The sequence below is a fragment of the Struthio camelus genome, chromosome 18 (assembly GCF_040807025.1).
Source record: "Struthio camelus isolate bStrCam1 chromosome 18, bStrCam1.hap1, whole genome shotgun sequence".
NCBI lineage: Eukaryota > Metazoa > Chordata > Aves > Struthioniformes > Struthionidae > Struthio > Struthio camelus.
This window is the reverse complement of record NC_090959.1, coordinates 6,975,829-6,996,998: the sequence shown is the minus strand read 5'-3', so window position 1 is coordinate 6,996,998 and position 21,170 is coordinate 6,975,829. Positions and strand designations below refer to the sequence as shown.

At 44.8% G+C, this 21,170-nt stretch overlaps 1 long non-coding RNA gene across 1 annotated transcript; it reads right to left on the bottom strand.

Annotated features, from left to right (window-relative positions):
- Nucleotides 1-10,953: 10,953 nt before the first annotated feature.
- Nucleotides 10,954-13,787, bottom strand: LOC138061500 (uncharacterized). The gene is made up of 3 exons (XR_011135300.1): nt 13,516-13,787; nt 13,121-13,424; nt 10,954-11,393 (listed from the first exon to the last, which is right to left on the bottom strand). It is a non-coding gene; the product is annotated as an uncharacterized lncRNA (long non-coding RNA).
- Between the last annotated feature and the right edge of the window lie 7,383 nt (nt 13,788-21,170).

The following is a 21,170-nucleotide window of genomic DNA, read 5'->3' as shown; positions in this document are numbered from 1 at the left end:
AATCTGCGGCAAGGGGATAGCTAACCACCAGCTAACACTTTTGAATAATGAATCCCTACTGTATCAGATGGACGCTATTCATAATAATTCCTTGCTTTTCTCATTTTGTCGTGTACAGTAGCGATTAATCAATTTGCAGTGTTATGTCACCCGCAACAAATTGCTAGCACCAAGACAAATTTATTGCTTTATGATAAAAGAACTTGTTTAGGTAGAAATAAATTAAATTTGGGGGTTGTTATTTGAGTTTGATGTTTACATATATGACCCATGCAGCACAGGCCAGCAGAGGTAAGGGTATCCAATTATTACTCCGGTGTTTTGAGGATAGTTCAAAGAGATGCAAAAGGAAATGGTATGTTTGTACAGCTAACTAGTCCTTGAAGAGAGCGAGTCCTCCTGGGAACTCTCTGTAACATGAATAAGACTCTTCACAAGAATTTGGAGGGATTATCAGGGAGCGGAGTTGTGCATTCAGTGTTTCTTCCATTTTAAGATGGTTTGATACACTTTGTTCTGGGAGATCTAGAGGAGAAATGACTCCCAGGACTCTGACAAGTGACACTTTTACAGCTCTTCTTCTGAAGGTTATGTTGCTTTGTGGAAAAGGACTGAGCAGAAATAGCTCAGAGAGAGAGAGAGAGAGAGAGTGCTCTGGCTGCCAGTGTGGGGGTGCTACCCTGCAATCTCTCTCCGCAGATGACGAGAACATGTTGGACTAACAGCACGGCCAGGGCTACAGTAGCCAAAGGCTCAGCTAAAACCCAAGCACTGTTTGTTCACTCTCACTCGTTCAGCTGGACTCAGTCTTTGGGGTAGCTTCCCAAAGCGCTCAGCTGAGATGTCCAGCCTTGGGGGTGCAAATACTGATTCATTTCCAGAAATAAGAATGTCTAATGAACTATCTTTATTTTATTTTATTTTTGAATTTCCTTCAGCCTTTGGCAGGCTCCAGGCTTGTGTTAGCTGCTCCTCCACGAATCCTCCCGCCTTTCCTCGCGCTGTCCTCTTCCCGCCGTCTCAGAAATCACTTTGACTCGTTCTTTCTGTGTTAAGTGCCATTACTGCTTCTCTTTTGTCACTTATTTCTTCCACTCTTCACTTTTTCTCATTTCTCGCACTCCTGAGCAGGCATTTTCTGTAGCTCTGGATAATGCCTCTCCCCTCCCCTGCTACTTCCCACTAATGTCCTTTTCGGCCTTCTCCTGAATCACTGCTGGACCGTCTCAGAAGATGTTGAACCAAGATTACCCCTTGCCAGAACTGCAAGACTGAAAAAACCCAGTGTGTCAAGCTGTTCCTCCCCCGACATGCTCCCAGTTTTCAAGATAACCCCCAAGTCTGGAGGAGACACCCCTGTGTCCCTGCTGCAGAGGACAGCCGAGCAGAGCAGAGGTTCCCCATTTAGGCGCCCAGCCCCTTCTCCGACTGTGCAGGTAAACGGTACAGAGAGCAGTGGTGAAAAAGAAATAAACAAACTCATCGAGTAAGGATTTGAGGGCACGGCAGCCCGGACACTTCAAACAAAAAAAGACAAAAAGCCCAAAAAAAAGAAAAAAAAGGAAAAATTAGTTTCATCCAAAATGGCACTGGGAACTGGATTCTGAGCATCAGGAAGATGTTTCAGAGGTGGTCCCTCCAGGGGTCTTGTCAAAGCAGAAAATCTTGCTGTGGTTGGCAGCATGGAGGGCAGGATTTCTTGCTTCAAAATTGAGAAGACTGGTTGCTGTATTCTGAATTACAAGGCATGAAATCCTCATGCTTTCCTCTCCTACCTAAGAAACTTGAGGAGTTGATGCATCAGAGAGAGCTCTTCTCTACATTAAAGATTAAAAATAAAATAATCATTTCCAGAAGGAAATGTTTCTCTGGCCATGTGGCTCGTGCTGACAACTGCCATTGTTCAAACCTGTCAGTACCATAGCAGGAGTGGACGTGAGCGCACGCAGGTAGAGCTGCGCCGTGGGAGACCAGGGCAGACGCACGAGGAGAGGCCGACAGAGCTACCTGAGAGCTGCTCTCTGGGACCCTCCTGGGTCTGCACCGACTGGGATCAGCCCAGAGCAAGGTCTATAACTAAACTTGATGTCTAAAAACTGCAGAAGGCGAATGTCAGAGCTCCCAGCTCTCCCAAACTCCCTCCTTTTGTACACCGAGGCGTATAACTCTGTGCAAGCATTTGTCCTGTAAAGCACGCGCACACAATTTGAAAATCAGCGTGGACAGGGCTGGAGATAATGATACACTCCTAACATTTAGGTCAAAGCCTATCATTAAATCTAAGTTTCATCAGACTCAGTGAGTTTCTCCAGATTTTTGCTAGCCTAACCAGTCTCAAAGGGTCCTAATGTTAGTCAATGACAGCACAGTAATGCTCTATTAATTAGGCAGTTCCTATCAACACCCGCAGTGGAATTTTATTACCCATGACGGCAACCAGCTTTCGATAGCAATCTGCCCTCAGAATCAGGTGAGGGAATTTTCACGCTTGCTGAATAGGCATCATCTCTAACAATATCTTATGAAATCAAAAGCTATTTCATAAAGCTTTCTCACCATCAAATATTCCTGAATCAGGGATTAGAGAAAAAAAAAACTCAAACGTCCCAGATAATCTCTTTTTTGTATCTTGCACCTGGTTTGGCTTAATGGATGAGCTCCCACAACGTTGAAGACTGGTGGTTCAAAATCTACCACAGACATAGAGGAAAACATCCAGCAGCAGAGAGTTGGGGGATTGCCTAGGTTAATCAATTTTTAGGTATAAAAGAAGCCTAAGCACTATTATTAGTTTTTAAATTTGCATTACGTCAGTTTTGCTGTGTCACAACCCAGTCACAGCATCCCTGTGCCAAGCACTGTACGGTGCAGGCGGTACTCTTATATCCATGCAGTAAGAGGTGTAAATGTAGCCTGTGGGTAAACATACCCAAATTAATTTTAAATAGCTGTCAATCCAGGATAGCAACTAATTTCGGCATGAGTGAGCCACCAAGGGCTTAACTGGTGTCCTGGGATGGCCCCCGCAGCCCGAGTCTTAACCCAGCCCCGCTCCCTGAGCATGACTCCAGCTCGCTGCTGCAGCCATGTCCAACAGTGTAGGCACCTCTGATGATTGTCAGCCTTATTTAACTAAAGCAGCAAAATCTGAAGCAGCGAAGAGCGTAAAGGACTTGCCTCGGCGTTGCCAGCCGCTCAGCCCGGCTTCGGGCCAGGCAGCAGCTCCCCGACAAGCCAGCGACTGAGTTACATGCAGCAGGTTCGAGCTTGTGGGCAGCCCCGGTGGGATGTGGTGGCATCTGGAGGTCCAGTCCTGGGACTCCTGCTTGCGTCTGATGAGCGTGTTTGCTCCACCCTACTGCAGCCGGCAGACTGTGCTCTGCAAAGCACTGCTTGCAGCCCTCTTTGCTCAATGTAAGAGCGAAATACGTGACACTCTGGAAGTCTTTTTCTTCTTTAAAAGTTATATACAGACCTTACAAGTGTTCAGGCCTACACTTGATTTGTTCAAAAAAAAAAAAAAAAAGAGGGTTACAACCATTTTTAGATTGAAAAAGCAAGGAAAGAGCACTGAAGTATACAGTTAGAAAATCACAGCTGATTCAGTCAATTAATTGGCAATATTAAGCGTTATAAAATAAGCAAAAAAAAAAAAAAAACCTTAAAGCTGGGCTATCCTTAAGCACGTTAGCACAGGGGGGGTAGGGAGCTGCGTTACTTTTAAAGTGAATCAATATTTTGACAAAGCAGATATTTACGCTCACACATTTCAAACCCTTTGGTGCCCGCGTGGGACTTGGCTTCACAAACATGGGTTGCCAAATGCATATTCATTAACCTCACAATTGGCTAATCCAATAAAAGAAAAAAAGAAAGGCAGAAAGAGAAAGAAATAAGGAAAGAAAAAAAAATCAATGCTCTGGTAGCATGCTTATGGAGTCATTTATTGTAAACACGATCCAAGCGTCTCATCTCAGCTGCGCTACTAAAAGCTTAAAAACCACTGGCATCGCTTCCCCCCGAGCCGAATCCGGCACAAAGGAAGGGCCCGCAGCCCAAGCCAAATGGAAAAAGGGAATTAGTAGGATGTTACTCATTCATTACTGCCACTTTAATCACTTAGAGGTCCGATTAAGTATAAATCATCAGTATTAAGTTACTTTATCCAGGACTCTATAACACACATGGCTGGATTTGGAAGGCTCTCGGTGACCGGAGGTGGCGCGGGCTGGAGAAGGCGGCCAGGCGCTGGTGCCCCCTCCCTTTCCCTGTCCCCCCTGCTATGAAATTGATAAATGAAGGCTGCACTCGAGGTGCGGCAGCAATTTCTGCAGCGCAGTCAAGTGCTAGGTCCCCGGTCTGCGCCGGGCAGCGAGGGCACCGTCCCCTTTAATGCCTCAGCCTTCCCCTGGGCTGCCCAAAGGCCGCCGCAGCGCCAGGCTCGGCTTCGTTTCCACGCGCCGATCCCCAGCGCGGGAACCCTATGTTCATTAACAGATCGGGCCTTTCCTGAGGAAAGGGGAGGAGGGACTAGGAAAGGCGAGGGGAGGCAGCCGCTTGCATTCCCTCCTGGTTTCTAACCGCTGCTATTGCCCTAATCGCTCCCAAAGAGCAAACCGGCTTAGGAGGCATTTTAAAGAAATGATGTAATATCATCCTTTAAGATACCTTCCTCTTCCCTTCCTTTTTCTCTCCTTCTTCCCGGGGATAGAATTTCCCCCAGCGGCCTAGATCACTGTCTGGGAAGCATATTTCCTTCTAATCGGTTTTACAGCTCTTTTAAAGTAATATGTCAGATCATTTTCTCCATATACATAGTTAATGAAAGTAACCCTACAAATTCATTTTAAATAGATGGAAGTTGTTATAACCCTGATCTGGAATTTATTACGTTCATTACAATCTTGCTGAAGTAGGTAATGTAATGGACTATTACTTTTATTATCTTTTTAATCCCTCAAAATTATTAGGAACTGACTAATATTTGGCATCACCCTGTTAATGTTTAAACAGAAATTGATATCTTCATTCATCTAATAAATGATGGGGTCTTTTTCTGCCGAAGGATGAAAACTGGTGACTTTTTTTCAACCTCAACTAAGCCAAAAGATTTCAAAGTACAATCATAAACGGACAATGTAATAATTTTATTAAATCAGCTCTTTTAGCAGGTTGTGAGAACATTTTGTAGGGTAATTTTCATGGCTCCTGACCGTTCGAGAAAGTCTGGACCCCTTCGTTTTCTGAGAGGGACGGATCAAGATTTTACTTCCGTGGTCAGCCCCTCGCGCCAGCTTTTTGCCTTCTGACAAACATAAGCAAAATATTTCAGAAAAACTTCCCCTCCGTCCCAGTCAAGACAAACTTGTTTAACAGCTGTGTGGGAAGAGCAGAACTGTTCAAGATTTATCCCCAGGGGCATTAAACTGGCCCCCCTAAAACCTTCACATCCTGGGAGAGGTCCCTTGACCCAGGGTTCAGTCACATCGCCCTCGTGCCTGCGGGGGTGAAACTAGTCCCCCCTTAACTCGTGACACGTATGGCCAAAAATATAAGCGCCGCCTTCGGATCGCCTTGGTTTCCGTAAGTATGCCTGTGCGTTCACTGATTGAATTTATTTTCGGACTGAAGCAACGGGCCACACGTTTCATCATCCGTTTCAGGGCTTAGAGAGGCTTTTGGGGGCTGCTGCGCCGCAGCAGATGTGAACACAAGCGGGCAGGAGAAATCGGCCACGGTCCGCGTGCGCACGTGCGCGCCTTTCCACGGGGGTCCCACGGCCGGTGCGCGTGGAAGAGCCCCCGCTCGGTGACCCTAGGACCCGCAGCGCGGGGCGCAGCCTGACGCCCTCCCCGAGGTCTCACGCGACCCGGCGCCTTCGATCAGAAACAATACGGACTGCGTTCAAGCGCTCCTTTGCCAAATCAGTTGAAATCCGGCCAGACTTTTGTCTCCAGCAACGTTCTTGAGAGAAAGCTTCCTTTCTTTTGAAGTGGCTATTAGCGTTCAGCTGCACGTTCAAAGTTAAAAAGTGCAACAGTAGGATTTTGCCCCTTTCCAAGTCCTCAACCGATATCGCTGGTAACCGGTGACAGTTTTAGCACAGACTCTGGCAGGAGCAGGATTCAGCCCTACCAGAAGGCTCTTTTTGCTTTTCCACACCGAATCCATCACCTGGGTTTCATTTATAGCTAAAGCAGTGTGCTATACTGATGAATATATTGGACACTCTTTTCAAAGGCGCCTACATGATGGAATACCATTTTTGGAAGTTATTTAGACAAAAACTGTAAAGATTCAAATAAGTTTCTAAAGGGATTTGCAAAAGCACCTGAATTTTATTTTAAATTGGTGATGATGAAGGTGCTTTTGAACCTCACATAAAATACCTATTTGTACTTGTGCATAGCTTTCTGCACCTTTAAAAAACAGCGATCAAAGTCACATCTGAAATTGCACTAACAAATCTGGCCCTTTGGCATTTCCAGAAACGTTACCCAGCATGCAACCTTTGAATACATCCAAGCTATGTTTTAACGCTTTCAATCTGTACCTCACCTTACAAGTACTATTAATATTCATTATAGATTAAGGCCAAAATGAAGATAACAAGGAATTCTTTACATTTTCTTTTGAGTTAAAACTGAATTTTGCAGCACAGTGAAAACGAAAGACAAGAAAAGTTTCTTTGGACAGTAGCACTAAACACTAGTTACTTTACTGAGTTATATATATGTTTATATATATTTAAAAAGCTCTTTTTATTAGTACACAGGTGACAAAATGCAGATAGTTTGTAGCATAATAAAAGAACTACAAAGGAGACTCACAGCATGGTTTATTTTTAATTGAGATGAAAAATGAAAAATATAAAAATTTAGAAGTAACCTTGAAAGCGAAACATTTTACGCAAACTGACCCAGCAAAATGAATGTTAGAAAACATGTGTTCATAGAAGTAAAGATCCCTCAGACAAAATAAAAAAGGTAAGTGCTAGTTTTCAGGGGAAGTAGTAAGAATGTCAGCAGAAAGGACCCTCTTGTGCTGCTTTTAAGGAAGGTTTGGAAATCATACAGAAATAACCACACTGCAGAATTTTACCTGCAGTATTCACATACTCCAATGCCATTTTGAGAGCGGATGATGTTAGCGATGCAGCCGGGCTCTCTCTACTGGTTACGATGGCCTCCTGCCAATTTGTACCAGCTAAGGACCTGTTACGAACATAATCATGTTTTGTCCTCAAACGTTCTCTCAAAGATCAATTACATTTTAATCTTGTAAAATTGAACCTGATGCAGGGACCTGACCAGAATAATCACTGAACCATACCGGTGCTGTTAACCACAACCTGTTCTTAGATCATAGACCGGACAGCCACAAAAAGATGTGGCAGAAGGGCGCTATTTACTGGGACTTCTGTAATCCTAAAGTCATTCAAAAAGGACATTCCTTTTTTTGTCCCTCCGCCAGTTGTAAAAAACCCTAACAAATAAATAGATTTGATAGCTGGCTCACAGAAAAACGAGTCTTTCAGTTGCACGTTAGAACCGACACTTTCTGGTCTTGCATTAATGCTCTCCATGCTTTATGATCTGCCGCTGAGACAGACTAAAAGGCGCAGAGGAAAAGAATCCCTTTTTTTGTATTCCAAATACTGCTTTAATAAGACTGAAAGTCTCTCCCTCTCTCTCCTTACAGCCCCACAGCAAATAAATGGAGGTGTCAGCCCAACACCCTTGTAGGTTTAAACTGAATGGAAGTGTCCTTTTGAAAAGCTTGTTCTGTCTGACAGTCCTGAATGTGCTCCTACTGCAGTTCCTTTGAACACCCATCTTTTCTGTGTTGGTGCTCTGCTGACATGGCTTTTCGTTTAGTTAAAGATTAACAGAATGCTACAGAATGACAGGACTTTGTGATAACTTAATTGCACGAAACATAGTTGTTCCTATGCAAATCGGAGTATAATTGGGCACTAAGAAATTACTCTCCCCATATAAAGATGGCAAAGTGGATTTTGGACGCATACGGGCAATAATAATCTGTTACCTTTTATCATACTTGAAACACACAGTTCACAGCTTTTATGATGAGTGTTAGACATGCATTTAGTGACATGAAAGTATTTGATTATGTACATTAAATATGAAGCCTGAAAGCTCTAAAGCCTCCTTATTTTAAGTGTATTTTAGCCGCTGACACTGAAATTAACACAACAATGCGTGAGCCCTGCAATACAGTCATAAACTGCGGATGGTAATGGACATACCTTTCACAGGTCCCAGGGTGTTTACAAGCCGGAGGGCACGGCAGAAACTCTTTTAATGAGAAAACAGAGGAAGCTCCCTGAAACTGTATTTTTGTTATAATTAGGCTTTTGTGATGGTAAGTACAGAATTATAGCATCATCTAAACAAATATCATAAACCAGATGGAAAGATGATATTATAATCACAACAGGGGATCGTTCCAGGGCAATTGCTGTTTACCTACAGTAAAGGTCTATGCTAAAGAGCGAATTGGAAAAAAACAAGGTTAGTGGCAAAAGTGATGTGAGATGACCGCAGAACTGGGTAACGCTATTTACCAAACTATTTAAGACCACCTTTAACAATAGCCAGGGCTCATAAACCAAAGCACATGAGCTAAGCCCTGCCTTGTGTCTGAAGGGTGCAGTTACAGCACATCAGCCTAGGCTCTGCCTGGGCTTGGCTGCAGACTCCCAACACTTTTGGATTGCTTAAGCACAACAGAATGGAAATGGTATTGGAACAGAAAGAGCTTCCCGAAATGAACTGCACGCACGCCGTTGTGTTGGCATGATTGATACTGGAGCATGTAGGTGTAATGAAACTGATGCTGTCTCTTCTGCACCTGTGATTTATTGAGTACAAATTTAAGATGAGAAAAGGCCCCATACCAGGAGCTGCATCTTCCCCCTCAAAGAGGGTATGGTCATCCATCACCAGCCATTGCAAAAGGCCCAATAGTGAGCGGCTCATCAGATGAGCCAATAGTCTCTTTGTTGGGATTCCTAACAAGTGTTGGATCAGCAAAAGTCTATTTAGGCTGGTGGACCTTTCAGGACCAATTTGTAGTGGGTCACTGATTCTGCTAGTGTATTATCTTCTTTACTACTAGTACCAGTTGGGCAAGCAGCAAAGATTAATGATTTTAGCTGCTGACTGTTTGTGGCAATCTACTGCTTCTGGACCAAAGATTAAGATTTTTTTGTGCTTTACTAGAAAGGACACACCTTTTATCCAGGACTCATTTTTATTTGCTGAGTTCTGTACAAACAATAATAATAAAAAAAATAATGGGCACCTCAGCTGCCATTTTAATGGCAATAAAAAAGATTTTTGCTGGTGTATAGCACAATAGAAGAGATTTTTGCAAGGGAATAATAAAACTCAAAGCTAAGAATAAGTTTCATTCTCATTGGGTTACAGAATACGGCACAGCACAGCTCTTTTCCCCATCCCACTCAATATGCAGAGCTGAGGAGATGCAATGATGCCCCTCCTCCTCCTTGAGAGGGAAGGAAGGAAATGGGGCTTTATACAGCAAGAGTTCATTTTTTGGATTGATCTTTCATTATTTTCCAAAGCAGAAATCCCCATCATAGTGGGCCTATTCAGTGACAGTGCAAAACACCTCAAGACCTGTCCGCAGGAGCTTGAATTTGTGCTGGGGCCCCTTGGGCCGGAGGCCTTTGAGGGACCGCAGCTCCGAGCAGCTTCAGTCACTCTGCAAGAGATTTTGGAGCTGATTTCTCCATAAGTAAATTTAGAACTGCCGGCCCTGTGATACGTTGTCCCCAAGGCAACAGTGCCAAACACTGCCAAACCTGGCCAAACAGGCAAACACTGCCAAACCTGGCAGTGCTGTTTGCAGTGGAGTAGAACAGCATGGGAGCCCTGACAGATAATTTCCAAGAAACAAAATTAAGAAGGGGAGAGGTTTGGGTAAATGCGTCTTTTCAGGGATGTTAGCTGCCGTATATATGAGCTGGTACAGCAGGACATGGCACTTCTAGATGGAAATGCTGCCAACTCCTTAAAAAAGGACTAAATCTGGTGCTGCTCAGCTCCCTGAGGCCAGCAGAGGGACAAACTGCTGCTGAAGAAATTAAAAATAGAAATATAATGACAACTAAATAATACTGCTGTTGGAAAGAAGGACGGGCAAAACCAGCAGCATACAAGAACCCCAAAATGCAGCACTTGTCTGAGTTTTCGTTATTGTTATTGCTTGCCAATAATAGTGCAATGCATTGAAACTTCCCAGAGGCTGAGAAGGAGGTTGCAGCTCTGTCACAGGCAAAAGTCTGGTCAGCCAAAAAATAAGAGCAAGTAGCAGTGTGAAAATGGTACGGAAACCCGTGCAATTCCTGCAAGGAGCCTTGCAGAAATGAATCTCTGCAAAGGGCTTCAAATGCAGATAGGGCTCAGGGGTGCGCTTCGGGCAACCCGATGTGCTCCTGTGACTTTCACATCCTCTGTTCGGTTCAAGGCATCGCACAGCAGCGTTTCCAAAGGAAAGCACAGGATTTCCCCTCAGTTGAAAAACGGGACAAAGCATCCAAGTGTGTGAAAAATGCACTCATCAAGGATCTAATTTTTAAAGGGAAGAGTTCTATAAATGACCTAATAAAAAAGTGATCTAATTGTTTCCACAACTGCTTCCTAAATTACCAGGGCCTTTTCTCCTCGCTTGTCATTGTTCATGGACTCATAAATCACAACCCGGGAGATCACTCAGCCCTGGACAATTTGCAGCCATGCTACCAAGTCTTGTATTCAGCTGGGCCAAGATCGCTGACAAGCTGTTACTTAAATAGTTGACAGGTTCAAAATAGCACACGCTACAAGGATACCATCAAGTAAAGAGCTTTTAATTTATTTTTTTACACTCTTATCTCCTAGTCTTGTTGTGAGTGCTGTCAGGAAACATGGGTACTCCAGTGGAAGTGTTTCAAAATCTCTCCATGAAATCTAACATGAATATGAGTTTTCCTCTGTGTTTTTTTCTTGAAATATCGCTGCACTGAGCACCTGCAGTGTTTGTAACTCAGGCACTGCAATTCTGTAAGGCAATAAAGGTCTCCCGTGTTAAAGGGCATCAGTTATTTATTCATAAAAGTCTCCCATATGTTATTTGCAGGATGTCTTCTCCCTTCAACTGCTGAAGCAGACTTGCATCAACAATGAAAAATGCAGGAAGCTGAAATTTTAGGAAAACTATTGACCTTCAGGAAAAGAAAACAGCAACATTTGCATCTCTCACCTGCTTGTTTTTTTGGTGGCCATCTCTCCAGATGTGCCTGTGGTGGCACTGGGACGCTGGCAGGCTGACTGGTTCCCTGAGGATGAGGTGCCGGAGCCAGCGGTCTGCTGATCAGGAAAAACAGGGAAAGTTATCCATCTAGTTTAGCTGCCTGAGCAGCGTGATGGAAGAGCAAAATAAACGGCATTACCAACAACAAAGACACAATGATGACATATGTATTTTAAAATCCAGTTAGTCAAACAACAGTAGGTTTTTCTCAAATTTTATCCTCCGGAAGACAAACACCCTTCTGTCTTTTGTTCCCCCAACAAAACTGAGCCTGCCTATTTTACAGCTGTATTTCATTGCATGGTCAGCATTACAGACGTGTTTTCACATTGCTCAGTGAACCTAGGCAGTATTTTAAACACACAAGCACAGAAACTAGGGTGCATCTGGCATTTTGAAACACAACACTGGAGTCTCTCTTCTTTGCTCATATGAATGGCAGAAGATGTCTTTCCCAGTTTGCTACGCAAGTAATCCCACAATTTATAAAGTTCAAACTTATTCTCCCAGACACTTTCTTGGATTTAATGCCGCTAAACAAAGAATTTGATACTAGATAATAAAGCGGGACTCAAAACTTCTGACAAACTCCCTTGTCAGTTCTTCTTTTCAGGATAGTCATCCCACCTGTTATAGCTTCTTTCTTTAAGGAAGCTCTCCCATATCTAGGGAAAGTAATAAAACCAGCTTCCTCAGTGAATCATCTGAACGTGACCTGATCTTTGCTCGGAAGGAACAAACACCTGCCAGGAAAGTAGGAGCTTAGAAACCAGCTTTCCTGGCCCATCTAAGAGATACCAAGAAATGAATTTAGTAACTGGGCATCAGCATGGGGAAAGGCAGCACTACAGTGAAGCTCTGAAGCAGCTGTACCAGGAGCAGAACAGGGAATTATCTGTGGCAGCAGTAAAAGTTATATAAATTAGGGCTTTTATTTCAGAGAACACGTGAGAAGAGGGATAAAGAAAAAAGAAAAAAAGAGCTTGTAATAACCTCATAGGGAAATGTTTATTTTTTTTCCCAAGCAAAAGACAAAAAACACAGACCAGATTTTATCATGCCAGAGAAAGCCAAGGCCGTGTTCAAGGGAAAGATGGGGAGTCATAGCCAGTGCAGGCGAGTGCTAACTCTGGATGTGCAGACTGTAGCGAGCAGAGAAAGCTGCCCCTTTGCAAGCTGCTGGGTCAGGAGCAGCCTGTGCTGTGTCCGTGCTGGGATGGGGGCAGCTCCTGGCTTTGGGACCCACTGCACATCTTTTTTAGGTGTCCCTTTGTTCAGCTTGGGCCCAGATCACTTCATGACAACTCAGAGCGCTAAGAGGATACAAGTGGACTGTGCTAGGTAGGTGTCAAGCACGGAGCTTGAAATTTTCTCAAACTTCGGCTGGGGAAATCAAATGAAGTCAACTATTCATGGCCATAAAGGGGGAGAATATGCTTATGAGGAAACGTGCCACAGGGTACTTTCCTGTGCCAGGCCCAACGAGGGTGCAGGAATGCTACTTCACTGTGGATAAATGCTGCTTGGCTTTGCAACAGGTTTCTCTACCGATACAAGTCCTTTGTCTTAGTGCACATTTTGCAAAAAATGGCCCAGATACAGGGATCCTTTGCAAACTGGACAAAACAGTAACAGCTGGAGACTTTCCTTCCATTTCACTCTAAGCAGAGCTTTATTGTATCCAAGTTCAGATTTGAATATAGCTTTTCCACTACTGAATTGAAAGACAAAGTGCACAGGTGGCCTAGACTCCAACCTCCTGTATACAAAATCGACCTACCTTAAAGGAAGATCATATCTCCGCTGATGGCACTCAATAGCCAGAGCAAAACAAAAGGGCATCACATGTGGTGCAGGTAGTCCGAAATTGCTCAGTGAAACGCTGCTAAACACAGAGCAAAGCCAAGCAGCAGAGCGCTCTTTGCACAGAAACTTTGTGGAGCACGTAGGGCAACGTGGCCCAAAGCAAAGTGTCGTCGCTAAACCTGAATAGAGAATCAGCCCCTCTGTAAGGGGAGTCCAGGACGAAGACTGAATGAACATAAAAGCATCAGTTGCAGAGAGCTGTTTTCTAAATTTTCTTCCTGCAAAAGAAAAAAATACCAAAGAACAACTAGCAACCACTCCTATTCGCCTCCATATAGACATTTCTACTGTTGTGCAGTAATACCCTACCTCTTCCACGGGTTTTTTTTTCCCAATTAAATGGCCATAGGCAGGCGAAGTGGTATGACCATGGCTCCACAGCAAAACTGTGGCGGTGCAATATAACTGATTTTCCCCTGTTCCATCAGGTGCTCAGACTGCTGGAGGATCCTCTTCATTGCAACCAATAGCAGTTTCAGTGGTTTAATAAAATAATAAATAATAAAACCTTGGAACAAAAATGTGTTTCTCCTCCTCCCACTTCCTCTCCGGTAAATGTATCTTCCAAGCCTTTATCAGGGAAGGTTAGTCCTTCACTGAAGGCCCTTGAATAAAAAGAAGCGTCTAGGGGTTATTTTGAAAGGACAAGTTAGTACTATAATTTGCCTTCACAATGTGTGCTGCACTCTAATTACAAATGCAAACACAGTAATTGAGAACAGCATCATAAAACTCAAAAGGAAGCCATAAGTGATATAATACGTGGACATGTTTACCATTTGGTGCAGCAGGATGCCTCTGTGGTGTTTTCCCCATGTTTAAACAGGGTGGAGATTTGCTTTTCTTTCATAAAGTTAATTCCATGACAATGATTCTTACCTCAGCCTCCCTGCTCCCAGGCCCAGGTCAATTAAAATACAACTTTCCAAAAACATTTCCTTTCTTTTCAGCTGAGAAAAACCTCATTCTCTTTTGAAAGATAAGAAATGATTAATTAAAGGTATCCCAAAGGGAGGAAAAACGAGGAGGCTGAGGAGGCCGTAGCGTGTTCTCCACCTGTGACCGCCCATTCCTGCCTGCAACAAATAACTCAACAGGAAGAAGCGCCGAAAGAATCTGGGGATTTCTCTAATGCTCCCTTGTCTAAACTGTTCTTGGACCACTGATTTGTCCCTGCCAGTGGTTCTCAGGAGAGAGTTTTCCTCCAGGTACATCTGCCTGGACAGTGCAGGCAAGTGGTGGCTCTGGATCCACTCCAGCCATTTAATCAACTCTACCACATGCTGGGACATGGAGAAGAGTTCAAAGCTCCAGCTTTTTCCCAGTAGAAGAAGGGCAAGCAATTTAGGCCCTTCCTCCCAAATCTTCCTAAGGAAAAAAGTAAAAGAGGAGAAAGAGTTCAGTCCTTCTTTGGTGCTGGGATTCGGAAAGGTAATGTGGGCATCGGATGTCGACCTTTCTCAGGGAGGGCACTGGTGCTGGACTTGGTGGCCTTGTCTTTTGTGGGAGGCCCCATTGCCATGCACCAGAGTGAATGTGCTATCTACCTGGAAGGCTTTCCATCTCCTACCAGAGACAGGATGTGCCCATGAACACTCCCGTGTGTCCTCCAAAGCACATGGGAAGCCTGGTGACTTCATCTGGTACCATTCAAAGCTGTAGAAGAGCCTATGAATGTCAAATCAAGTTAGAAAAGTTGCTCGCAGGCTATGTGAGAGTTTTCTGCACGGATGGAGAGCAGGAGGATCTACAGCATCCTGCAGAAATGCTGCTTGCGGCTGGTGGGCACTGTTCCACATTTCAGGTTTCATTGACTTTTTCCCTTTTCACCTGTTGCTACCTGTTCCCATTCTTCTTTCTCTGTCATCCCACAGATCACGTTCCCCAGCCTCTCCCATTATATTACACAGTCCAAGTGGACTGAGGTTTTGAGGGGGAAGTTGTTTTTGGTAGGACCATCTGATTCCCGATCACCAGGAAAGAGCAACAGGAAAAGAAGAGGGCATGTATTTTTTATCTTGGAGTACCTCATTGCACATCTCACCAAGATCCAAGTGTCAGATGGCAAGGAAAGAAGGAAATGACCTTGATCCTTTGTAACTTTTCAACGTTCCGAGCTCTTTGCTTGTTGCCCGTATCTATTGCTTCACTTGCCATAGTTCACTTGCTGGGAGCCTGCAGCTCTCCCCAGGGTGGGTTGGGTGGAGGGATCCATATCTGCACCGGTGCCTGTCCTCTCCTTGGCCAGCATGGCCTATTTTAACTCTCCTCAGCAGCCAAACCGTGATCCTGCTCCAGCAGGTATTTCAAAAACTCAGGCGCAATTGTGCCTCAAAAATCCTCGTGGGCACAATAAAGACAACAGAAGAAAAGTAGAAAAAGAAATGTAAAAACAGCCTTGGCCTCTGGAGCCTTCCTCTGAGAGCCTGGATTGCAGGGAAGTGCATGCAGGAGTGAGGCTCAGCTCTTTAGGAGGTACCACAGGAGGAGCTTTGGGACTGGCAGAGGAGTCAAGTAACATTGTAGACAAATAAACTGAGATAGGGTTCTGGCTGAGTTTGTACAGACCAGGTCCTACAAGCTCACCTAAGCTTAACAGCTGCTAAATAAGATGACAAATCACGTGATTCAAGCAGGAAGGGTACAACCTCCCTTTCCAGATCAATGAAGATACATGTCCTATCTGCAGCTCGCTCTCACTCGAGTGTGCACACACCCCATCTCTTTAGCTTTGCTGAAAGCTGCTATGGTCTGGTTTTCAGGGGTGCTGAATGCCTACAACGCACCGTGACAGGCTATATATCAAATCCATCACCTGCTGGGAAACTTGATTACCCTAGTGGAAACCCTCATTTCAGGCATTTAACTGGTTCCTACTGGTTTCAGCAAGTCAACTAGCTTTTAGAATAGAACTATCAACAGATCACTTGATTTGGGCTATACCAGTCTTTCAGGAGAAATCAATCCAAGTCCATGAAAACCAGTGAAGGAATCTATTGAAATGTCTAGCCAGGTATTAATTAAGAGAAAAAAAATATACATTTTAAAACATTGAACCAATAAAAATAGCTCATGCTTGGCTAGTTAGAACTGTTCATCAGGTGACTTGCTGCTGAACAGATGTCTCCAGCTGGGATTTCTTGGATGAAATTCTCTATCTTCCCCTTTTTTTTTAAGCCAGTTATTAAAGAAGTACGTTAGAGGTTTGAAACATGTGTTAATTCGAGCCAGAAAAACAAAACAAAGCATAAACCACACATACATTGCCAAGAGAGAGGTTGCTGAGGTGTGATCACAGCTTTAAAGGGTGAAGTTCTTTATCTGGATGTTTGAAGGATGAAAACATAGTTATTAAAAAGCCTGGAAATATGGAGTTAAGATTAAATATAAACAGGGCACTCATACTGAAAGCGTGAAGATTCATAGAGAAGGCTATCCATACAAACTTCCCTTTCATAATATGCACAAAGTGGTATTTTATTGCATATGTGCAGATTAGCACACAGCAACCAGAGAAAAAAATGTGTTTTGTTTTTACTTTTAAATTGCAGGGGATATTCATATGTATTTTAAAAATTAAATTAGTACCTGTAATTATTGTTTGGCCAAACACTCTGGTTGCAAGAGGGAATAACTGAATCTGACATAGCCTGGTATACACCGATTGCTGGAGAAGCTGTTACCTTTCTACCTCGCAGTGTGTATGCTGGACATTTTGGTACGTATTTTGCCTTCATGAGCATATGAGGTATTGATCACACCACAGGAAAACAAGCAGAAATGGTCTCCTTCAATTTAGCAAATTCATTGTGCCACGTAGGATTGCCATTAAAATAGACACAGAAATGAAGCAAGCTTCGGTGACCATGCACCACTTTAACAGCAGCCCGCACTCACCTCACACTGACTCTCTCCTTGCTGCATTTTTCTGATGCCCTCTCTCCAGCTGGGGAGATGCAGCCACAATTTTTGGGTTCACGGAATGATCCATGCAGCAGCTGGCCAATTTGGCCAGAGAGCATTTTGCTTAGGAAGCAGTGGGTGAGAATTTGTAGCAACACTGTGCTGTGGGCTCTCCTGCACAAACGAATTTAACAGTTCTGCGGAGATGCGCCAAAGGCAAACGGTTACACAGAAAAAGCAGCCTGCCCCAGGGACAGCAAACAACTTGGCAAGCCCTCTATGGGTCCCGGCCAAGTCACATTAGATCCACTCCCTGCTGACTGTCCGTAGGATCCTTGTAGCAGCCAATGAAGGGAAACATCTCCAGCTTTTCCAGGGCCTGGAGGCCTAGCAAGATGTAAGCTGGGAGGTGTTCACAAAATGCAGCAACTGCACAGACACACATGCTAAAATGCAGCTTTATTTCCCAGGGAGAAAATGGTAGGTGGCACTATGAGCCAAGCACGTTGTTTGGGCAAACTGAGCAAAATTTACATCCTGATTTTGAAAGCATCCAGTCTGGGGCTATTCGAGGCTGTGGGTATGTTTATACATAAAAGAAAAAAAGATTGGGATCTTTTTTCTTTCTCCTGAAAGAGAGAAAGAATAGCAATAGCTGAATAAGTGTTCCCAAGACTAGAAAAGAGGCCACACAAAAGCATTTCCCCCAAATCCTTCCCTTTCTTTGTCTCTCTCTTCTTTCATCCTGATATTTAGGACTTCTGGGGAGGAAGGTTGGAGGCTTTCAAAAGCCACTTCATTTCCAGTTCTGCTCATCCTTATCTCTCAGAAATGCACAAAAGGTCTTTAATTTCACCGAATAGCAGCTTCTGAGTAAATACCTTCTGCAAGAACCTCCTTGTTTTTCTTTTACACCTGGATCTATATGGAGGGGCTAGCACAGGAAGACAGCTGACTTTTCTTCGGTGAACAGAGAGCTTCACTCCCATGGGGCACAATAAACTTGATCCTTCCTCCTCTGATCAACAAGAGCATGGAAGCTGCAAACCTGACCAGTACATCAAAAAGGAGCTTGAAAAATACTTTGAGCAAAAAATGCTAACTGTGCATCCTTCTCCTGTAACTGCACAGATATTAAATCAGGAAACAGTACAGAACAACCACAAACACATATATACAGTGACTGTCAAAACAGAAACAAAACTAAATCCCTAACAGGGACTAAAGGTGCAAAGAGCGAAAAGAAGAATGTACAGTACGGGCTTTATGATTATATTTAAATCCTTATGCAGCAAATGCTGGAAAGGGAATTCCAGAAATTTTCTATATATAAGCATTTTTTTTTTTTTGGATCTAGGACTTTGTGCAATGAAAAGGAATTACAAATCAGTCTGAATGAAAGCACAGATCCCAGTGGGTGTTAGAGCATGCATATGGACTCATGGTCTGTAGTGCTAGTCCCCTGATCCTGCAAGGGGCACGAGATGTATTCAGCTCTGCTATGGGTAGGCTTTTCGATGCCTTGATTATTGAACCTGCAGCAATATTGACCTTTCTCGAAAGTGGGCTTGCATGGCCGTAGGTTGCCTCAAGCATGACTGAGGCCACATCTTCTTTTTCTCTTTTGTGACCATCTAAAGGTCTGATCGTAGCGAACGTCTCATGCTGAGCCCCTTGGAAAAAACAGGGAAAAGACTGGGGGCTGATCTTTTCCTGAAGGGAGAGGATTGACCTTTCCTTGAAGATCTCCCGGCTCCTGATGACTTGATGACATTGGGCATAGGTCTGGATCGCTTTCCCTTTCTTCTTGACACCCTCCTTTTCTAAATCTCTTTCAAGGATGTTAAAAACCCTCCGGAAGATCACTTTTCCCACCCAGAAATCTATGCAGTCCCTTTGTGATCGCAAAAGAAGCAGATAAGTAGGCGAGAAAACTCCTCTAGTTAGATGTGGCCCAAGTTCTGAAGTAATTGAGAAACCCTGAATGACATGAAATGCCATTCTAAGATGTGGCTGCAGTTATTGCAGCTCTTCACCTTCTACTGGCTACTTCAGACCTGAGAGGCTTGTTCCGATCTTTCAGAAAAGTTTTGGCGTTGCTTTTTAGCTAAATGCTCCTAAAAGGGCTCAAATCTAAGACTCAACATGCCAGGGTTCAAGTGAGAAGCGGGGACCCACCCAAGCTCGGCAGGAAAGCTCCCTCTAGCAAGGTTTGAACAGGGTATTTTGTCGTTTCTAAAAACCAGTGCTTCTGGATCGGGCGTTTCTGATAGAAACATTTTTTACTGTGATAGCAAAGGGAATAATAGCGAAGGCACGTACCTGTGTTGGGAGGGGGGCCTTAATAAGACCTCAGAGTTTGGAAGTGATGAGGAAGAGACAAATTCCCCTGAAAACAAATTAGGATCGACTCATCCGTGGCACCGGATGAGGGGGCTAAGGTGAAAGAAATAACTGAAAGGAGAATGTTTCTGCTCTCTGATTGCCTCGCGGCCAAAAGGACTCTTCACGGGATGTTGTGGAGGAGGGTGAAATGCTGCTGCTTGGCCCCGAAGACACCCCCTTCCTCCTCCCCACCGTGCAGCGAAAACCCGCGCCAGCTGCGCAGGGTGCCGCTGGGGAGCCGCGCTTCTCTCTCCACAAGGGCACTCGCAGGCAGGAGGAAAGGCACGGCGGCAGCGTGCCCCTGCCCCTCGCTCCGAGAGCCGGGGGGACCCCCGCAGGGGGCCGGGCTGGGCCCCCCGCGCTCCGCGGGGGAGCACCGCGGTGCCGAGCTGCCCGGCCGCCGCGCCCCGCTCCGGCGCCGTCCCTGCGCGCCGCGGCCCCCAGCCCCTTCTGCACCGGCCCCGCCGCAGCCCTGACACCAGCCGGGCTCATTCCTCGATGCTTAGAAAGGGAGAAAAAGCGGCGTGTGCCCGCCCGAGTTGCTGAAAGGAGAGGTTTCGTCGAGGTGATGGGCTGAGAGTGGGTGCGCAAACGTGCGCGCCTGGCAGGACTCCGTCCAGAGTTAACTGTGGCGTGCAGGTGACACATCCCTGCGCCGGGAAACAAGCCTGCACCTAGACCCCGCGCGGACAAAGTCGTGTTTTTCAGTTAATCGTGGTGCGTTCAGATGAACGCTCTAAACCGCGCTTTGCAGGAGGGCAGTCCGCGTCCGGGCGCGTCGCAAGGCGCCTGGTTCCGCAGGACCCGCCGCGTCCAGACAAGCCGCAAGCCCTGCTCCCCCACACCCCCTCTCCCCAAACCGGGGCTTAATGCTGGGCGCTGCGAAGCCTCGGGGAACAAAAATACCCGCACAAAACCTACCCTTCTGAAGTGTTAGCTCCACTTCCTTCTCTCAGATGCACCTGTGAAAACGGGTCTAAAGTTAGTATTGGGATTTGCCTCGCTCTCAATCGGTTCAGGCTAAGATCAGGAGAGATCCCAGTTAACCCAGGACAGTACAATAGCTTATTTTATATTGCAAAGCTGCTGTGCAGACTTTGCCCAAAGAATGTTGTGCGCTTTACTTTGACAATCCCAGCAGAAAAGAGAGACAGAGAGAGAGAGAGAGAGGAAACAAAGATTTATGATTACCATTAGTAATTTAATCCTAAATTCGTGGGCCATCCCCATCAACCCGAACAAGCAAACATCAACACTTTTCTTTCTCATGCACATGTATCTGCGATAGATGATTAACCAGGTCCCTTGCTGCTTACACTGGGGAAAAGAAATACTGATAAACAGCACAGTGTCTGCTTGCAATTTGAGAAATTAACAATCAAGTGAGGGGAGGTAAGAATTAGCAAAGTGATGCCCTTTTTCTCCATCAGTGCCGACTGCCAGCCATGGGTGATTTCGGTTTGTAGGTTTGTTAACAAAACTACCATTTCAGACAACACATCCCACTAACGTCATGGGGTGAAAAGGCTAATTCAGGGGAAAATGTAGCAGTCAGCTTCCAAAACCGAGAAGTGCTTCTCGAAGAAGCAGCACCGTGAAAAATATATGAGAACATTTTTATTTTTATCAATTACCTAGCTCTGCTGTTTCTAAGAATTGGGATTGGAATGTCTCCC